This window comes from Halichoerus grypus, chromosome 14 (genome assembly GCF_964656455.1).
Source record: "Halichoerus grypus chromosome 14, mHalGry1.hap1.1, whole genome shotgun sequence".
In the NCBI taxonomy this organism is placed as follows: domain Eukaryota; kingdom Metazoa; phylum Chordata; class Mammalia; order Carnivora; family Phocidae; genus Halichoerus; species Halichoerus grypus.
The window spans coordinates 87,646,163-87,667,155 of record NC_135725.1 but is presented as its reverse complement, the minus strand read 5'-3'; the positions used below and the strand labels follow the sequence as shown (position 1 = coordinate 87,667,155).

The 20,993-nt window shown below is 58.0% G+C and overlaps 1 long non-coding RNA gene and 1 pseudogene across 1 annotated transcript; one reads left to right on the top strand and one right to left on the bottom strand.

Moving 5' to 3' along the window:
* Positions 1 to 1,826: 1,826 nt before the first annotated feature.
* On the top strand, positions 1,827 to 3,515 carry LOC118519720 (uncharacterized). Its single transcript, XR_004909304.2, has 3 exons — positions 1,827 to 2,037; positions 2,681 to 2,853; positions 3,239 to 3,515. It is a non-coding gene; the product is annotated as an uncharacterized LOC118519720 (long non-coding RNA).
* Positions 3,516 to 7,355: 3,840 nt separating this feature from the next.
* LOC118519725 (small ribosomal subunit protein uS5 pseudogene) lies at positions 7,356 to 8,487 on the bottom strand (annotated as a pseudogene).
* Between the last annotated feature and the right edge of the window lie 12,506 nt (positions 8,488 to 20,993).

The following is a 20,993-nucleotide window of genomic DNA, read 5'->3' as shown; positions in this document are numbered from 1 at the left end:
CCGTGGGGGCGGGGGGAAGGATCTGGTCTGCTGATGGGGTTCCCTGAGCCCCAACCAGTCATTCTGAATCCTTCCGAAGTTGTGCTAACACAACCCGTGAAGCTCCAAGGAAGCTCTGGCTGGCCTCCGAGAGGCATGGCAGGGCTCCCCAGCATCTCCTGGCCCAGTCTATGGGCTGCCCGCCCCCACACACCACTCCCTCCCTCCATGAGTCTCTCTTCCCTCCCCTCGTGGGCCTCTCACCCTTCTCCAGGGTCTGGAGACAAGACCCAGGAGCCCACTTCTGTCGCCCACCTATATATGGCACGGGGCCGAACCCTGCGCCTCTCTGAGCCTCAGCGGGGCAGGTCAGCGACCTGAGTTGAGTCCCTTCTGACCCAGACCCTCCAGGACTCCTTGGCCATCAGAACGCTATCTTCCCTTCTCCCTCTGTCTGCACCCCCTTTCTCTCTGGCCCCCCTCTTGCCTGCACTCTGGCCTCTCTCCGACCCCCCTCTAACTCCCCCGCTCCATATTCTGCCTTCTCCCTCCTCTTTCTCTCCCTCCTCCTGACCACCCTCCTCCGAGAATGCCAAGTCTGCAGGTTTCCCGCGACCTTGAGCAGCCAGCAGGTTGAGAGCAGAGCTGGTAGCTCAGAGCTTTGCAAAGGGGCCTCTCCCAATGGAGCCCTGCGCGTGCACTCCTCTCCCATCCCCTATCCCACTTGCCCTGCTCTATTTTCCCCCATAGCATTTCCTATCTTTTCACTGTTTACTTCACTTATACATTATATTTACTGGCCATCCCCTCACGAGAACGTCAGTTCCACAGGGGCAGGGATTTTTGTCCCCAACGCCTAGAACAGGCCCGGCGCACAGTAGGTGCTCAGTGGGTAACTGATGAAGATCTCCTCCCCTCTCGCTCGCTAATGAGAGCCACCATTTATGGAGCGCCTTCTGGGGCGCCACCTCATTGCCTCTGATCAACAGCTCTGTGTGCCCAGGACTCTGTCGGGCCCCTCTGGGAAGATGGGGAAAGGGAGGAAGGGCCCAAACGCAAGGACGAGTCCAAGGTCACCGTGGTAAGCATTGGAGCCGGGATTCGAACCCACACGTCCAGACCCCGGCGCCTGCGCGCTTGGTCCTTCCTCCGGGCAGCCCGAGGTGGCATCGCCCGCCCGGCCGCTCCGGAAAAACCGAAGGGGGCGGGGCCAGTCCTGCTCCGAGGCCTTCGGCCACGCCCCTACAAGTAGAGTGGAGAAACTGAGGCACCCCCACGCCCACCCCCGGCTTCCTCGGATTCCCTGGAAGCCTCCTTCCCAATCCCAAGTGGACCGGGAACCGGCCCGCGCCCCCCTCCCTGGACCCTCCCCTACTCCCCTCGCCCCGCCCCTCCCAGCCCCCGGCCCGAGGCGGAGCTTAGCCCGCGCCCACCGGGAGCCGGGGAGGGAGAGAAAAATGAGTTTTCCTGCCGCCCGGTGGCGGTGTCAATTGATCGGGCGCGGGCGGGGGCCGCACGCCGGGCTGGGGGCCTCGCTCGCAGCTGCCGGCGCACAATTATCGGGAAAAAACTGGGGCGGCTGCTGCGGTGAAATTAGTTATCGATCCCTCGGCGGGGCCGCGGGGCCGCGCTCGGCGCTGACGGCTGCACACCCGGGCCCGGCCCGCTGGGCGGGGGCGGGGGGCGGCCCTCTCCCTCCTCTCCTGCCCCCTCCCCCCGGCCACCCTCCCCCTCTCCCCTCCTCCCCCCGCCGCCCTGCTCTCCTCTCCCATTCATTCCGCCGCAGTATCGACCCACGCCGGCCCGCGTGGACAGGCGCCCCCTCCCACTGCCCGCGCCCCCCCATCACTCGACCACCCCGCCCACGGGCCCTGCTTCGGGGGAACCCGCGAGCTGGCCCCGAGGAAGGAAGGACGCCGGGGGTGGGGCAGGGTGGCTCCCGCGGAGACAGGGCGGCAGGTGCCGAGGGTGGGAGCCGGTCCTGCCCCTAGAAGACGGGCTTTGGGGCCCTGCTGCCTGGGGAGGTGTGACCTCTCTGAGCCTCATCTATAAACCAGGGTAGGTCCCACACCTTGCTTATCGAGAGGATACAATGAGAGGGTTCAAGTGAAGTGCTTGCGCTTGTCGCTCCCGGGGAGCGTGTTGGGGGTTTATTTCGCCCTTATACCGCCGATTCTCCCCAACGCCTCTAGAAGCTGTGTCATAGCCCCATTTTATAGATGAGAAAACTAAGCTCAGAGAGGGGAGACGCTTTATCTGTGGCCACACAGTGAGCTGGTGGCCCCAGGACTCTACAAAGCCAGCTCTCAGAGGGGAGACCCCAGGCGGGTCTTCTCAGTAGGCTGCTGACATATCCCAGCGCCTGGGCTGGGGGTGTGGTCAGGGAGGAAGGTCAGGTCTGGGACCCCCAGCCCTTTGTCTTAGGGCAGCTTGGCCCTGCAGCCTCTAGGGAGGAGGGAAAGAGGAGAGAGAGGGGGGAAGGGGAGTGAGGAGGGAAGGGCCTCCCATCTCAGAACTAGGCTGGGGGGTGCGGAGGTTCTGAGTTTTAATCCTGACCCTCTACTCACCAGCGTGTGACCTTATGCAAGTCCCTGCCCCTCCCCAGGTCTCCTGCAAAGAGGGGTTAGACCTTGTGCCCCCAAGGCTCCTTTGTGCTCACCCACCTTGCCTCTGCCGCCTCTCCCCTGCCTGCCTGCTGCAGCCTCATTCACCCCTCCAGCCCATCTCCATTGAGCACCTGCTGTGCAGCTGAAAGCAAGACAGTCCCTGTCCCTGCTCTCTTGGAGCAAGACGGGTATTGAGCAAATCACGAAAAAGCCGCATATGGATACCTGGAGTCCAAAAGGCACCTTGTGGTCAATCTGGGAAAGACAGGTGTGCTAGTGGGCAGGGAAAAGGGTGAGGTTGGCAAGGTCAGGCCATGGAGGTCTGGGGATCTATGAAGGAGCTTTGTCCCCAGTGAAGGGCTTTGAGCAGGGGAATGCCAGGGTCAAGTTCGGCCCCACAACTGAAAGCCTGAGGTTCAAAAATCCTGCATGGGAGTCCTGGTTCTGTTCTTGGTCTCTCCGATCCTCAGTTTCCTCATCTGTAAAATGGTAATGATCTGCACTGCTAAAGGAGCTATGGGGTTTGGAGTGGGTCGGCCCTGTGTTCGAGTCTTGCCTTCAAGCCGTGGGACCTTGGGCGGTATCAACAAGGGGCTCAATGGAAGGATTGGGGCAGTATAGAAATTCAAGGGCTCTGTGCTCCTTCCTTCCAGCTTTCCTGGCTTCCAAAACGGGGCTGCAGAGGTGTGCTCAAGATCTGGAACAAGGTCTCCCCTCTGACAGAGAAGGTGGTGGCCCCTCGGCTGGCCAGAGGAGCCCTGACCTGATGCAGAGGAGAGACAGGGCCAGAGGGTGGGGGCTGGCTAGCGGTTCCCGCCTCTTATCCATGTGGGCTGCTGGGACCCTGGCTGATGTGAAGAGGTGAGGGTGGGGTGGCCTGGGGCAAAGGGGTCCTGAGCCGAGTGTCCCCTTTGCTGGCTACAAGGGAAGACAAAGACAAAGCTACAGATGGACATTCTGGCCTGTGGGGACTGGGATTGCTTTAAATAAAAACCAACTCTCCCTGGCTTCTAGAGAGTGGAATATGTTCTGTTTCTTGATTTGGATGCGGTTATACAAGTGGGTTCCTTTGTAGATTCATACAGCACATCACCTAGGGTGTGCTTCCGTGAGCTCCCAGGAGAATCAAGTCCTCACCCTACGAGCTGCCTATGGGTCCAGAGGGAGCGCAGGTTTGTGCGTACGGGTGAGGACCCTACGCCAGCTTCCCTGAAGAGCCCACCCTGCAGCCTCTCAGATTCCCAGGACCACAGATTTGCTCATGCTAGAGGGACCACCGAGAGAGGACAAACAGTGATACCTAAGCATCAAAACCATCTCCCCCCTAGCCAGGTAAGAAAACACGCACAGAGGCACCTGGGTGACTCAGCTGGTTAAGCGTCTGCCTTCGACTCAGGTCATGATCCCAGGGTCCTGGGTTCGAGCCCCCTGTGGAGCTCCCTGCTCAGCTGGGTGCCTGCTTCTCCCTCTGCCTTTGCCCCTCCCTCCTGTTCAAGCACGCTTCCTCACTTACTCTCTCTCTCTGTCAAATAAATAAATAAAAGATTTTATTTATTTATTTGACAGAGAGAGACACAGCGAGAGAGGGAACACAAGCAGGGGGAGTGCGAGAGGGAGAAGCAGGCTTCCCGCCGAGCAGGGAGCCCGATGCGGGGCTCGATCCCAGGACCCTGGGATCATGACCTGAGCCGAAGGCAGACGCTTAACGACTGAGCCACCCAGGCGCCCCAAAATAAATAAAATCTTTTTAAAGAAAAAGAAAAAAAAAGAAAACTGAGGCACAGAAAAAGCCAGCAACCTGGCCAGGTCCCCCAGTACTAAGATAGAGCCAAGATTTGAAACAAGACCTGCCTACCCGGCCTCAAGGCCACGAGTTTTCTATGACCCCTTTCCCTCCTGCCCTACGTTTTGCCCCTCTGACAGTATCTGACTACACCTGCCATCAGTCCATGTGAGGGTGAGCAGGCGAGTGCAAGTGGGGAAGGAGGGGGAGCAAGGGAGGGGAGAGGAAGGTGAAGTCAAACAGTGACCTGGCCCAGCAGGCCCCTGGAAGCCTTGGCCGGTGTAGTGTGCAAATGTGCATCTGTGCCTATAGATCCGTGGGAATGTGTGAGAGTGCCTTCGGGAAGGCTTTCATAAGCGTGCGTGTCTGCAGGTACAGCCGTGTATGTGTGTAAGGATCTGGGCACTGTGTACGTGGGCATGACTGCGCCTGTGTGCATAGATTGCTGAGTCTGCGTGTGCATATGGGTAAGTGTGAGTAGCTCTGAATATGCACGAATAACTGTGTTCCAACCCCTACGCACGTATGCGCTTATGTGTGTGTGCATCTTCGAGCGTGCTCGCATGTGCGCCTTCCGTGTGCCTGGGGGTGTCTGTCTGTACTTGGGTTTCAGTGCACACCTGTGTGTGCGGGTGAACCTCCCTGTGAATGCTTGGAAGCACACAGAATGGAGGCCTCTGTGGGTGCCTGGAGTCGCCTGGGTGTGTATGAAATGGCTGTGTGTGCTGGTGCAGCCAATACACGTCTGCATGCTGGTCACCGCGTGTGCACGCTGGCACGCACGGGGGGCAGGTGCACGTGCTGTACGTACCCACCTCTGTGGTTCGTTCCCTCCGCGCTTGCATACGAACGTGTGTAATTCCTCTGCACACACACATGCCCAAGGAGCTGCTCCCCAGTACACGCACATTTCTGAGGCTGCTTACGTTTGCACCTGGGTCTGTGTCTGCCTCCTTGCACATGCGGAGCATACACGCGGGTCATCCCACACTCACTCGGTAGCACACCGCCGTGGGGAGGCGGGTGCTTTTTGATGCTTCAGCAGAGCGCGAGGGGACAGAGAGAGCAGGGCCGGGCTTGGCTTCTCCTTGCCTGGTACAGGGTGCTGGAGAGGGAGGCCGAAGCCGGCCAGGACCGCCTGGCTGCCCTCTGCACCCAGCTGGGATCCAGGGGAATGGCCTCCAGGGCTGGTGGGGGGCAGGAGACAGCAGGTGGCCTTGATGAGCAGGCTGAGGGCTACCCCCCCTCCCAAGGCCCCTTGCCAGGAGATGCTCTGGTGAGCCTCTGAGCTTACAGAGACCAGCTGCCGCCTGCTTGGGCCTCCTACACCTGCATCCCAGCCTCTGCTCAGGGCATGGGGCTCCAGGGGCCAGGCTGTGGGGCCTGGCTCCTCTCAACTTTCTCTCCACCCTGCAGCCCTGGCTTCAAGGCCCAGACTGGGGCTGGACTGGGGCTCTTCTCCTGCAAAGGCAAGATGCACAAATCACCTTCCTCAGGTTGGGTAGCAATAATGGAGCCTGAGTGCAGAAAATCAGGACGTGCCCTCTCCCTCCCTCCCTCTCCCTGCACCCCCACCCCACCCCTGTTCACCCTGATCCCTAACCTAAGTCTGTGATGCCCCTCCACCCAGCACAGCTTGCCTCTCTGTGCACACACACCCCCAGCCGGCCCCAGTTCACTCACCCTCTTTGTGGTTCCTGCACCTCTGTCCCTTGGGGTCACTACTCACCCCAGGTACAACTCTTCATCCTTAGAAGATGTTGGGGCCTCCCAGGGGCCTCCTTTCCCCGCTCAGGGTGTCCCTCCAGGGCACCATAAGGACCACTTGGCCAACATGCTGGCCTTTCCTTTCCCCTCTCCCATCTTTCCCAGGGACTGCCACTTGTCCCGGCACAGTGGTCCGCCCCGACATGGTCACTGCTTGCGTGGCTGCACCTCTGAAGTTGGAAACTCAGTCATCCCCACCTCCCGCCCAGCTAGCCCTCTCTCTCCTCTTCCAGACCCCTCTGTCCTACAGGTCCCACCCCTCCCTGGGACTCCCCATGTCTATCACTTCCTGTGCAATATCGTGGGACAGTCCTGCCCTCGGGCCAGCCCAGGACCTGCAGGAAGCCAAACCAGCCTCACCAGACTTCACCTGTGAGTGATGGCATTGCCACCTTAGGCCAATCTCTCATGGTGACCGCTTCACCCGGAAACTGCACCCCTTTGGTTTCCCTGTGCTCTCTCTGGTGTCCCGTCTGCCCAGCTGGCTCTCCTCGCTTTCCCTTTTGATGAACTGAGGGTGTGTCCTGGGCTCTGCCTCTGACCCCCAGCCCTCCCTGGCAGTGCCCCCCTCGGCCATGACCTCCTGGACTTCCAGCCCCACTTCTTTGCCTTTTCAACACCAGATCCATCATGTCTGCTGCCCCTCTGTCCCCACAGCCCACACAGGGCCTTCCCACCCAGGCAGGAAACTGGGACATCACCCTTGCCCGAGTCTTCCTCCTCACCCTCCACGTCCAGTCAGTCACCAAGTGCCTGTGCTTGGGGTTCACTGAGCTTCTTGGATACACATTTTATTAAGTTTGGAAAAATTTCAGCCATTATTTCTTCCCATATGTTTTCTGTTCTCTTTCTCCCTTCCTCTGGGACTCCAGTTACCCATATATCAGACTGTTTGGAAATGTCCTACAGCTCACTGATGCTCTTTCCATTAAAAATAATCTTTTTTTTCTGTTTCATTTTGGATAGTTTTTTACTGCTACGCCTTCAAGCTCACTAATCTTTTCTTCTGTCTTGTCTAATCTGCCACTAACCCCATTCCATGTATCTTTCATCTCAGACATTGTAAGTTTCAACTCATCAAGGTTCAATTTGGATCTTTTTTTAATGTCTTCATATCTCTCTCTACTTAACATTTTGAAAATATAGAATACAGTTATAAAAATTGTTTTAGAATTCTTCTCTGCTAATTCTAACATCGTGTCAGTTTTGGGTCAGTTTCAGTTGATTGATTTCTTTTCTTTAGCGGTCACGTTTTCCGGCTTCCTTTTATGTCTGGGGATTCTCCCTTTCCCTTCCTTTCTTTCTTCCTTTCTTTCTTCCTTTCTTTCTTTCTTTCTTTCTTTCTTTCTTTCTTTCTTTCTTTCTTTCTTTCTTTCTTTCTTCCTTCCTTCCTTCCTTCCTTCCTTAACAGGCCTTTAATTCCTTTTATTTTTCTTGTATAAAACATGTGGTGGCCACAGCTGGAGGCTGGGTCCTCCGCACAGAGACTCTGGCATGTGTCTTTACAGCCTCCCAGCTGTGGCCACCACATGTTTTATACAAGAAAAATAAAAGGAATTAAAGGAGAGAAGGAAGAAAGAAAGATCCCTGATAGGGAGACTTGGTGAACACAGTCTCTTTCCAGAGATTGGGGTGAGACAGCTGTAGGTCTTGGGAATGTCATCAAAAGTGGCCTTGGCGTAATTGCCCTGGGTGGCAGTGCAGTCCCTGGCTGAGGTGTAGTCATCAATACCAGCCACCATCAGTAGCTTCTTGGGCACAGGGGCTGAGACAATGCCAGTGCCCCTGCTGTTGGGGATGAGGCATACCAGCACAGAGCCGTAGCGGCTGGTCACCTTGCATGGGACAGTATGGGGCTTGCCGATCTTGTTCTCCCAGTATTCTTGCTGCACAGGATGGTGGAAAGCTTGGCCAGGATCATGGCCCCATGGATGGCAGTGGCTACCTCATTGGAGGACTTAATACCTCGACTGATGTGTTCATTGTAATCTCCAGTGGCAACAAATATCTTGAACCCAGTCTGCTGGCCAGCATGGGTCTGCTTCTGCACCAACATAGTCTTCAAAACCTCATCCTTAAAGGATGCCCCCAGGAAAAATCAATGATCTCAGATGCCCTGATGGGCAGGGAGAAGAGATAGATCTCCTCCAGAGACTTGATCTTTGTGACCTTGACCAGGTGGCCCAGCTTGGTGTTGGGGATCCACTCCTTGTCTTCAGTCTTGCCTCCCTGACCACAACCCCAACTCCAGCCCCAGATGCCACCGCTGAAGCCTCCATGGAAGCCACCAGCCTCCCATTCCGGGCGCCTGGCTCCTCCAGGCCCTCCTGGAGTACCAGCATCATCTGCCATATGGTGTTTTCTCGGAGAAGAAGAAGTCTGGTAATTTTCTATTGGATACTAGACATCGTGAATTTTGGATCTTTTGTATTCTTTTTTTTTCTTTTTTAAAGATTTTATTTATTCATTTGAGACACAGAGATACAGAGAGAGAGAGAGCATGAGCAAGGAGAGAGGCAGAGGGAGAGGGAGAAGCAGGCTCCCCGCTGAGCCGGGAGCCCGATGCAGGGCTCGATCCCAGGACCCTGGGATCATGACCTGAGCTGAAGGCAGACGCTTAACCATCTGAGCCACCCAGGTGTCCCTGGATCTTTTGTATTCTTATAAATCTTCTTGAGCTTTGTTCTGGGAAGCAGTTAGATTACTTGGGAACTGGGGCGCCTGGGTGGCTCAGTCGTTAAGCGTCTGCCTTCGGCTCGGGTCATGATCCCAGGGTCCTGGGATCGAGCCCCGCATCGGGCTCCCTGCTCCGCGGGAAGCCTGCTTCTCCTTCTCCCACTACCCATGCTTGTGTTCCCTCTCTCGCTCTCTCTCTCTGTCAAATAAATAAATAAAATCTTTAAAAAAAAAAAAAAAAAAAGATTACTTGGGAACTAACTGATCCTTTTGGGTCTTGCTTTATGATTTGCTAGGTGGGTTTTAGCAATGCTCAGTCTGGGGCTAATTCTCCACCTCTGAGGCAGGACCTGAGTGCTCCACCCCCTGCCCTGTGAATTATGAGTTATCCAGTCTGGCTGGTGGGAACAGGCACTCTTCTCCCATCCTTGTAGGTGGTTCCTTCTCAAAAGCCACTAGTTCGTGTATTTTTCTTCTGAATTTTTTGGTTGTTTCAAGTGGAATAGTAAATCTGGCCTCTGTTACTCCATTTTGGCCCAAAGTGACGGTCAATCACCAAGTGTGGTGAGTCTCCTTCCTAATCATTCTTGAATCTATCAACTTCTCTTCCTGTCATGGCTCCAGACCCCATTACCTCCTGTCTGGGGCAACACCCATAGTCGCCCAGGCCTATGTCTCTGCTCCATTAATATCCTTTCCATGCAGCATAGTCAGAGCCAATCTTTCTAGATTGCACCCTGACCATGCCATGCCCCAGCTTCAAACCAGTTGGTTTGAACCTATGGCTCATCAGGTCTTGGTACAGCCAACCAAACTGAACTGCTTGTATTTTCCCAAGGGGCCATTCTCTTTCTGTGGGGCTTTTGCTCATGCTGTTCCTCCTTCCAGGGGCTCCTGCCTTCCCTCTTCTCTTCTACTTTTCCTCTAGGCCTCAGCATAGCTGACACCTGCTCCAGCATGCCCTCTCACCTCTCAGATAGGGAAAGGTGCTTCTCCCCTCTGCAAGCCTGCCCCTTAGCATGAATTGCTCTGGATCATCGCTGCCTGGGATGGCTGTGTCCCCTAGGTTGGGCATCCCTGAGGGTGAGACCCTGGCCCCTCCTGCTGAGCCTGCCCAACATATCTGCTGAAGGAATAAGTGAATGAATTAATGGATGAATAGAATAGAATAATGGCCAAGGCCAAATAGAAAAGGAGGCCAGGACTGTGACTCAAGAGACTAGTATCTTCTTCCCAGTCCTGCCCCAACTTGCTGTGTGATTTCAGGCCATCACTGGACACAATGAAGTGGTCTCTGAGGTCTCATCTGGATCTGTCATGACACCCACATGTGTCCACAGCATCATGGAATGAGTTGTAGTCATGCTGAACCCATCCTCCTTATTTGACTGGTGGGGAAACCCAAGGCCCAGTGGTGGGGGGGTGGGGGAACAGCTGGACCCCAGAGGACTCATTGCATCAGTGACAAAGCCCAGCTTGAGACTCATGTGCCTGTTCTCAGTTCTGCCCTTCTGGGCTTTGGCAGAGTGTGGAGGAAAAGGAGTCCCTGCTCCCTGTGTCCTGGTAGGGGGTGGCCTCATGGGCAGGGTGGGGCACTCCAGGCTTGGGGCCAGGACTTCTCTGTGCCTGGCACCTCCCCAGGATTCAGAACACACCAATAGGGAAGGGAAGAAGGGTCACTCTGAAGCGGTCACATAACCAGACTGGGGGAAGACCTGAGGGGGAGAATCAAGGTCAGCCTGAGGTCAGGCCCTGTCCAGCTTAATTATTCATTAAACAGGAAAGTCCAGGCACTGAGTTAATGACCAGCACAAGGCTGGGGAGGAGGAAATTCCTCCCAGAGGGTGAGCATGACCTGCAAGAATAGGGAAACATGTAATGAGCAGTTGGTGGAGGGCCCCTTCATTCATCCGTCCATCTTTCCATCCATCCATCCATCCATCCATCCATTCATCCATCCTTCCTTCCATTCATTTGCTTCTCTCTCTGTGCCTGTCGATGAGCAGAATGCTGGAGTTCCTGCTGGTGCAAGGACAGAACAGTGGAGACAAGGACAGACCAGAGTGGTCAGTGTTGTGGCAGGGGCCACACAGGGGTCTGGGGGAGCATAGAGGAGACCCCCCCCAACTAAGCCTGGTGAACTGGGCAGAGCTGCCCGGAGAGGGTGAGGCCACAGAGGACCCCTCAGATGGACCCACGGATCTCCTGTGGCTGGACCACCATGGCAAGTGGGGTGTGCCATGGAGGGCCTGCCTGTCAGCCTCTGCGCCCCACCCCATCCCAGCTCAACCTCTGTCACATTCCCTGCTGTCAGGGATGGCGCCGTCTGAGCCCATCTCTACCCTTGCTGTCTTCATAGAGAGACTAGGTTGGGGATTTCCTCCGATGGGCTGGCCACCCTGCCGCTCACATCCCCAGCGCCTGGCCCTTGGTCGGTCCTGGTGGGCTATTGGATGAGGAGGAGCCGAGGGAGGCCTGAAGTGCAAGCTGAGAAGGGAGATCGGGGTCCCCTCTTGGGGTCCAGTGGGTGCGCAGCTGAGGTGGAGGTCCCGTCCACGGGAAGGAGGCTCCATGGATGGAGGGGTTCCAGGAGTCACCTGGTGGTCTTGTCCCTGGGCTTGGGGGAGTCATGTGCTAGGACTGGGTGCAGATGGGAATTGGGGGGATGAAAGTGGGGTTTCCCTGTGGGAGGGCACGAAGGGTGGTGGGAGGCTGAGGAGAGGGTTGGAAGGAGGTGGGTTCTCAGCGTGAGGAGGGGAGGGGAGGGAGGAGAGACAGGAAGAAAGGGGGAAAACAGATTGTGCACAGGAAGATGGGACACCGAGACTGGGACTGCTGCAGGGGGGTGGTGGGTGGGGCCAGATGTCTCCTAAGAAAGTGGCGGAAGGGACATTCAGGGGGTTCAAGTGTTGGCAGCACCGATCTGGGAGCTCTCTGGGGCCGGGTGCTCGTGCACGTGGGTGCCCGTTTGTGTCATGTGTGTAGGTCACTGTGCACACTACGGGTCACCACTCTCAGGCCTCCTGCGTGGCTGGCTCCTCCCAAAGGCCCCATCCTCTCCCTGGGGGGTCTGGCCTCCCCCTCCCCCTGGGAGAAGTCTGAAGGAGGAGAGGGGCTGGACATCACCATGGGCCTGGCTCTGCTCCCCAGTTTTCTTGCTGGGAGCTGGGGCAGCAGAGGCCCCAGCCTGGACCCAGCCCCACTGCACTCTGGGAGCTGCCGGAAAGGCCTGGATGAAGGTGGCTGTTCTTACTGAAATTAAACAAAACCCACACCAGGGCCAGTTCACAGCCCCTGTCTCAGGCTGTCCGGGCTCGAGAATGGAGTCCTGGCCCCAGAGCCCTGCAAGCCGGCCTCAGTGCGGTGGACCCAGGGGAGGAGGGACCAGGGGCGGGTCCCCACAGGGTGGCAGGTTGGCACCCCATGACCTCAGTCCTGGCTTCACCCACTGCAGGAGGCCCCTGGTGCTCCTCCGCCCGCCCGTGGGCCCTGACAGGTGCGCCCCACCTCAGGATCCCCATCAGGTTGGGGAAGAGACGCTGCGTCTCCTGCTCTGGCCCCACGGGAGCCGGAGGGGAGCTTCGAGTGGTGGCCAGTGGGGGCAGGAGGGTCCGCAGGATGGGTGGGGGGCTTAGGGTGTCGGCCGGTGCCACCCCAGCCGGGTCTGCGACTGCCCCGGGCGTGCCCGAAGCTTCGGTGGCGGTTTAGGACCGACCCCCCTCCACTCCCAACAAACACTGGCGGGGAGGAGAGGGCATGTTTGTTCAGCGCTGGGGCTGGGTGGGGGGGGTACAGGAAGCAGAATTTCAAAGCGGCTTCACCCTTTGTTACCCCTTCCCGGCCCCGCCCCCACACCCCAGGCTGCTGCATTCCAGAACCAGAGGGGGTCCTGCCCCGGGAGAAATCCGCTTAACCGGAGGCTCGGATTACAGCCTAGCTGCTGGGGCGGGGGGGGGGGGGGGGGGGCGGGGGGGGCGGCCCTTCCCTGCCCGACATTCCGGATGGCGGGTCTCCGGTCCACCCCATCCCCACCCTGGGACTCCCTCCTGGCCTCCTCCGGCCCCAGGAGGCAGGGGGGAGCTGAAAAGAGGCGGGGCTGGGGGGCAGGACGGACCCCCAGCCCCCGCATGCTCACGTAGATGACTGGGAGATGGGGTTCGGGTTGTGTTTGCAGTAAGGGAGCCCCGGACTCTTGGCTTCTGCCCTGGATCTGACCTCAGACAAAGCTTGCTGGGCGCCTCCTGATTTGGATGAGGTGGGATTCTTTCTTTCCAATTAAGGCAGCCGGGGCTTTATCTTATTTTCAGGACTTTCTCGAGGGACACTTTACCTGGCATCCAGTGCCCTAGTTTTGCTGTACAGCTTCACCAAGTCTTGCATTTGTGTGATTGCCACCCTGAACAAGATCTTGAACAGGCCCAGCGCTCCAGAAAGTTCCCTGGTGCCCCCTCCCAGGCATGCCCCCACCCCAGGCGGAACCACTAGTCTGCCCTCCAACACCATAGACAGTTTGGCCTGGGAGCATGTGCTCCTGTGGGCCTGGCACCCCTTACTCAGCAGGATATTCTGGGGACCGTCCACTTCATTGCCAGCTGTCCTTTCTCATTGTTCAGTTTATTTCATTGTTCGTCCCTTCTGTCCCTGGCCATCCCAGTCGCTTCTGGTCCCAGAAGCTGCTCTGGATGCCTGTGTAGCTGGTGGAGAGGGAGGGACTTGATGGGACAATTGTTTATTCCTTGATTCCTGACTAGGAGCATACAGAGACACAGGGCTTTTGCACATGCTATTCCTGCTGCTGGGATGCTCTGCTCCCTGTCCTTGGTGCAGTGGGGTTTTTAAAAATTTTTTTAAATATTTTATTTATTTATTTGAGAGAGAGAGAGCACAAGCTGGGTGAGAGGCAGAGGGAGAAGCAGACTCCCCACTGAGCAGGGAGCCCCAATGCGGGACTTGATCTCAGGACTCCAGGATCATGACCTAAGGTGAAGGCAGGTGCTTAACCAACTGAGCCACCCAGGCATGGCTCTGTGGTGGGTTCTTTATGATCCTTCAGGTCTCCGCTTAAATGTCACCTTCCCAGAGAGGCCCTGGCCCACCACCCGGTCTACTAATGTCCCCCAGCCCTTCATTCCTTGGTTTCGTTGTCTTTGTGGGGCTCATTGCTGTTTGGAATCATCTTATCCCTGTACTTGCCCCAGAGGCCCCTATTGGAAGATTCCTGCTCTCTGAAGGCAGGCACTCTGCCTCGTGTATCCCAGTGCCCAGCATGGCTTGGAGTGGTTATCAGTCAACCATTTGTAGGTGCATCTGTAGGGTGGTGGAGACCCTGCTGGGCTCAGAAGTGCAGGCTCCCCTGGGGAGGTTTCCTGCAACCGCAGGAGGCCTGCCAAGGAGGGGTAGGAGCCAAGGAAGGGTGGGAGATGTGTGGGCCACATATGTACCTTTCTTATCTTATTCTTTTTAGATTTTATTTATTTGACAGAGAGAGATAGCGAGAGCAGGAACACAAGCAGGGGGAGTGGGAGAGGGAGAAGCAGGCTTCCCACCGAACAGGGAGCCCGATGTGGGGCTCGATCCCAGGACCCTGGGATCATGACCTGAGCCGAAGGCAGGCGCTTAACGAGCCACCCAGGCGCTCCGTACCTTTCTTATCTTTTGGCTAATGGTTGCCAACAGCATTGTGCTTCTGGAAGAGGGAAGGGTGGGACGGAGTCCGGCCTTGCCCCTCACTCCTGCCTCAGCCTGAGCTGCTCAGCATTCAACTGTTTTATAATCACAGGTGCAGGAGGAAAGTCTCCCTGCGAAAACGGGAGGTTTGGAAACCACTGCTGTAGGCAATGGGGAGCCATTGAGGGTGTGTGAGGAGGGGAGTGATATGGAGGTAGCCAGCAGCGGCAACTGAGCGTGGGTTGGTAGAAAGAAGGGCTGGACTTGACCAGCTTGCCATCAGCCTACCATGGGCTGGGAAACTGCAGCCCCGGTCTGCAAGGTTGCTTTATGCCTGGGAGCAGTATGGGGAAAGACCCACAGGTCCTCCGGGCTGGGCAAGTTCAGCCAGTTGGGGTAACAGGTTGGGCTAACAGCGGGGAGCAGCAGACCCTGCTGTGAACTGGGGAGTACGCATCCCCATGAAAGACATTAGTGCTTGAAGCAAACACTTGGACATCGTGCCTTCCAACAGGATACGGGGACCCTGCTCCTGAGCTCTGCCCTGTTGGCCCATGGATGGAGGACCAGGGTGGGAAAGGCAGGTGCTCATGGTCAGTCATTCAGCTGGTTCGAGGTGAGGACAGGTGAGAAGCAGGTGTCCCCAATCCAAGGTGGAGCTGGCTCGCCTCACCCTTCCCTTCCCCAAATCTGGCCCTTCCAGCCCCAAAGCGCCAGGCTGGTACGGGGTTCACCCTCCACGTGTTCTTTACCTGCTGGCAGGCCACCCAAGGTGATGCCGAGGCAGGGCCATGGAGGGTGTGCACGGGTTCTGCCTGCATTCCTGCGTGGCTGGCCTGCCTCTGCAGGAGGGGACAGGGAGAAGGGACTGGACAGCCCTGCCCCTGCCCCGCTGCCAGAAGCTCTGAGGGTACAGAAGTTCAGTGACATTGTTGGCTCGTTCAAGTGTTTACTGAGCCCTTAGTGTGATAACCAGGAGTAAATGACCAGGTGGGGACACCTGGTGGTCAGGATAGGCCCGGGCCTGCCTTGGGGGGCTCACAGCCTGGGGAAGCTACGGTCCGGGGCAGGCTGGACAGAGAACTGGTGAGCCGCACAGGACTGGATCCTCATGGCCCCAAAGAGGCTGCCGAGAGCCGAAGTTAATTCTCACCAGTGTTCTCCGGTGTAGCTTAAGCCTGGATCACCTTTCTGTTCTAATGCAGAAGCTTCTCACCTTCACTGCGCAGCCATCATGCGGGGCAGGGGAGGGGTGGGGTTGGAAAGAGCTTGCTTAAAACGCAGAGTCTCTGGCCCTGCATACAGTGCGTTTTGTCTGGACAGTTTGTGGATGGGACCCCGTCATCTGCATTTTAATTACCACCCTGTCTCCGTGTCCCAGGGCTGCTATAACAAATGGCCAGAAGCTGGGTGGCTTAAAACAACAGAGGTGTATTTTCCCACTGCCCAGGCTGAGTCTCACGGGGTGAAAATCAAGGTGTTGGCAGGGCTGGGTCCTCCTAGAGGCTCCAGGGGAGAATCTCTTCCTTGTCACTTCCAGCTTCTGGTGGCTGCTGTCATTCCTTGGCTTGTGGCCACATAACTCTAGCCTCTGCCTGTCTTCACCTCCCCTTCTCCTCTTCTGTGCAAATCCCCCTCTGCTTCCTCTCATAAGGACACCATGATTACATTCAGGGCCCGTCCGGACAAGCCAGGATAATCTTCCCATCGAGAGATCCTTAATTTAATCACATCTTCCATGTCCCTTTTGCCTTGTAAGGGAAGATTCACAGGTTCCAGCCATTTCCATCTGGATGTCTTTAGGGGAGATTATTCAGCCCTCCCCCATCCCCTAGGGATTCCAATGTAGAGGGTCCTGAGATTCTCCTGAGAAACCCTCGGCTGAAGGTTTGTTTATTTAACTGATGGTTGCTGTCTTGTGATTCTCTTGGAGCTTACAGAAACGGGGCACCATTCAGCATTTATTTAACAAGCCCTCTTGGAGCTCCCACTCCATGCCCAGCCCTGTGCTGGATGCCGTGGACATTCAGGTGAGGTGGACCCAGCCCCTCGTGCTCCGAGTCTGGTAGAGAGAGAGAGATCCGGCCCCTGCCCCCCCCAAACAAAACCACCCCAACCTCCCTAGCGTGTGACAGCACTCTTTTGGAGCTACCCCAGCTCAAGGGTGGGCCTTGTTTTCTGCAAGCCAGCTCCTCCCCAGAACCTTGGTTCAGGAGTTCTGTTCTAAGCCGACCAGTGCCCAGCATCTCCTGAGACCTGGGCTAGCGCATTCTGAAGGGAGGGACTTTGCAAAAATGGCTGTGGGGTGCCCCGTCTCCTTCTTGTTGGACCTGAGCAGGTGGCCTCCACTCTTCCCCGAGGATTAAGCTTTTGCTGCAGAAGGGACAGCACCCCCAGACTCTGGGCCACCCGTTATGTTTTGTCCTGGTGTCCTTACTGCTCATGCCGGCCTGAGTCAGGATGCCGGCTACTTGCAGCCAGAAGCATCCTCACCCATATCGTGTGTGGAAACGCCGACCAGTGGTCCGGCTGGCCTGCCCTGTGTGACCTTGAGACTGCTCTGATCCTGGCCACCCTCTCCTCCTCGTCAGCTCCCACCTGCCTATTTGCCATTTCCCCGATGCCCCTTCCCCTGCCACTCCCTTTGCTGGGAGCCCTCCAATTCTTTGTTCTACAAAGTTCTGCTCAGTGGTGCCTCCTCCATCCTATCTTTTCAACCTCCCAGGCTAGAAAAACCAACAGAGCTGAGCCCTCTGGCTGGGGCCAGGAACCGCGCAAGGCCTTTACAACGTGCTGTTATCATTCCCATTCTACAGCCAAGAGACCTGAGGTCGGCCTGACTCCAGGCCCACACCAGAAACCAACCGCCGACCTTGGCTTTCCCCTTTTTCCCAAGCTCAGCATTTGGCTCCCCATCCTTGGGCAGCCTTTGCCCCTCATCCGTCCTGCACCCCAGCCCAGGAGCACAGTGGGGGCTGAGGAAATTCTGCGGGGGACAGGTGCTCAGTGAGCAGGATCTCCTTGCCACCTCTCCAAGGGTAAACTTGCAGACAGCACCCCCACCCCCACGGCTGCGTGCTGACAGACAGACAGACAGACAGATACCAGGTGCTGGGGAAGGCGAGCCAGGATGGGGGCATCAGCCAGTGTTGCCACAGACCCTTTAGCAGAAGACTGAGGCAACCCCTCCCTGCCATTCCTGTGTATGCCTTGCAGCAATGAACAAATCCAGTCTAATTTTTGCCAAGTTATAAAAACCACTTCTCTAGCAACACTTCATTTAATCCGGCGACAGCTAAGATCAAACTGAGTGCTTTCTGGGTTGGGAGCCCTCTGCTAAACACTGTATGCCCTTGACCTCACTGGACTGCAACCTCGTAAGAGGCATGCTTTTATAATCCTCCTTACACAGAGGGGGAAACTGAGGCTCAGAGAGGGTGGGTGAATCACCCAAGGTCACCCTGCTTGGAAGAGAGCACAGGGTAGGATTAACTCAGGCCTGGTCCAGATAGAGCATTTCCACTGCACACTTCCGGGGCGGGGGGGGGGGGGTGCGGCGGGCAGGAGGGGACAGGGGAAAGTGCATGTGGGGGAAGGCCTGGGGTCCAAAGCCTGCTCCGCCCAGTCCTAGTGAGATGACCCCAAGCAAGGAGGAATTTTACTTTTCTAAGCCTCAGTTTCCTAGTCTGTAAAATGGGCACACAATAGTTGTGAGAATGGCAGAACCTTTTCATGGACTGTTCCTCTGTCTGGGCAGTTCCTCTCTGGCTTTTCAGGGGACAGGCTCCTTCTCTGACCCTTTACTTCTCAGCTTGAATGCCCTCTCCTCAGAGATGCCCTCCCTGACTACCCCCACCCAAAGGAGCTAGCACCCCACCTCCCGCCCTGCCCATTGGTTGTTGTCTCTCTCATTCATTGCCTTGCTTATTTCATCCCCAGCCCTTGTCACAGGCTATGACATTCATTAATTCATTTGTCTGTCTGTTGTCTCTTTTCTCCCGCAGACTGAGCTCCACGAGGGCAACAGTGCTCCCTGGGGGTCTATCCCCAGCATCTGGCAGGGTGCCTGGCAAGAGGAGGGGCTCAAAACACACCTGTTGCAGGGGCAAAGAAATCATGAAAGATAATGCGTGCACAATGCTCAGCAGGGGCCCACCGCCCAGCAATCGCTCCGGAAGTGCTAACCAATGTTCTTACTACAAAACAAACACAGACACATTTCCAGCTTGTTTACAATAACCCAGTGAACCTCGGGTCGGGTCAGTCACTGAGCGCCACTGCCCTGGAGAGAGCACAGGCTAGGCCAGAGTCGGGGAGCACCCCTCTCCCCCAGGTATGCCTTGAGCACTGTTTATTGCGGTTGTGGGAACAGAATGGGGAAGGGCCTTGCTGTTGTGGCATGTGCTGGGAGTGGGGAGGCCCGGGTGCAGACTTAGTAGGTGCCGGGGGACCTCTGAAGTCCTCAGAGATACCCTTGTCCCAGCCCAGATCGGGCTCACCTGTCCTTCCTGCCGCAGCTCTCCCCAGTTCCTTCCCAGCCCCAAAGTGCCCGTAAGGACATTTATTTACAGTTTGTCCAACGTGAGGATCATCTTCGAGTTCACGGCTGGCTGCATCTCTAGGACTTAGCATGCACTTGGCACTTAGTAGGTCTCAACAAATATTTGTTTAATAGATTAATGAGATGCGTGGGAAGCATCTCTCGAGTTGTGATTTTTAATCTTTCTGACTCCCCGACTTCTTTGAAAAACTGAAACCTCTGGGTCCCTCCCCCAGCAATGCACCCAAAGTGGATAGTGTCATTTGAGGGATTTCTTGGACCCCTCGACCCCAAGGTCACCCATAAAGCTCAGCTTAACATCTCTCTGTCTGGGGGAGGGGAGGTCCCTGAGATCCCAGGGAGCCGGTGGGGAAGACGGTACCAAGAGGCACCCTGGGGCTCACACAGGACAGGCTGGCGAGGACTGGTGTGAATGGACCTCTTTTCTTGTACCTTCTGCTCTCCGGAAGGAAAGGAAGCGAGTCCGAGGCGATCTGGCGGGAGGGGGAGAGCGCGGGGCACACAGGCCCGGGAGGAGAGGTAAAAGGGGAGAAGATGCGAGAACCGGGGAAGAGAAGGGGGCGTGATGGAGAGGCTCCGGCCCGCGGAGGGACGCGCGGGCGAGCTGGGGGGGGAACAAAGAGCGAGCGCGCAGCGAGCGGGCGCAGAGGCGCCGGGAGGGAGAGGGGCCGAGGCCGGCCGGCCGCCCTGGCTGTGTGATTCCTGTCAGCCCGCCGCTGATTAACGGGCCGCCTTCCAGCTCCGAGCGCGCCGCCCCGCGTTCCTGGCAACGGCGCGCGCGGCTTCCTGGCGGAGGCGGGGCCTGCGGAAAGGTTACATTTGCACAAAGTGCCGCGGCGCCGGCGGCCTGGAGGGGCTGCGGGGCGGGGAGCGCGGCGCGGGGAGCGGGGAGCGCGGGGAGCGGGGAGCGCGGCGCGGGGCGGCTGGCGAGCCGGGCCGGGGGAGAGAAAAGGCTGCGGCGCTCGGCGGGGCCTGGGTAATGGAAAAATTCCTCTGGGGGCCAGGCAGAAAAATATCGGGTTACACGCCCGCAGCACACGCCGCCCCGCCGAGGGGAGCCTCCTGCCGTCGTCCGCCGCGGGGCAGCCGGGCCGAGGGGCGCCCCTGGTCCGCGCGCCCCAGCCCGTGCGCCCCAGCCCCTGCGCCCCAGCCTGCGTGCGCCCCAGCCTGCGTGCTCCAGTCCCTGCGCCCCAGTCCCTGAGCCCCAGCCCGTGCACCTCAGTCCCTGCGCCCCAGCCCCGGCACCCCAGTCCCTGCGCCCCAGCCCGTGCACCCCAGTCCCTGCGCCCCAGCCCGTGCACCTCAGTCCCTGCACCCCAGTCCCTGCGCCCCAGCCCGTGCACCCCAGTCCCTGCGCCCCAGTCCCTGCGCCCCAGCCCGTGCACCCCAGTCCCTGCGCCCCAGTCCCTGCGCCCCAGCCCGTGCACCCCAGTCCCTGCGCCCCAGTCCCTGCGCCCCAGCCCGTGCACCCCAGTCCCTGCGCCCCAGCCCGTGCGCCTCAGTCCCTGAGCCCCAGCCCGTGCACCCCAGTCCCTGCGCCCCAGCCCGTGCGCCTCAGTCCCTGCGCCCCAGCCCGTGCACCCCAGTCCCTGCGCCCCAGTCCCTGCGCCCCAGTCCCTGCGCCCCAGCCCGTGCACCTCAGTCCCTGCGCCCCAGTCCCTGAGCCCCAGCCCGTGCACCCCAGTCCCTGCGCCCCAGCCCGTGCACCTCAGTCCCTGCATCCCAGTCCCTGCGCCCCAGTCCCTGCGCCCCAGCCCGTGCACCTCAGTCCCTGCGCCCCAGTCCCTGCGCCCCAGCCTGCGTGCTCCAGCCCCTGCACCCCAGCCCGTGAGCCACACCACGAGCAGCTCTGATCCTCGCGCCCCAGCCTGTGCTCTTTGGGTCCTCGCCTCGCTTTCGCAGCTCCCCTTCTGGTGAAAGGGCCCCGTTTCCCCAAATCTTAGTGTCCGGGCCT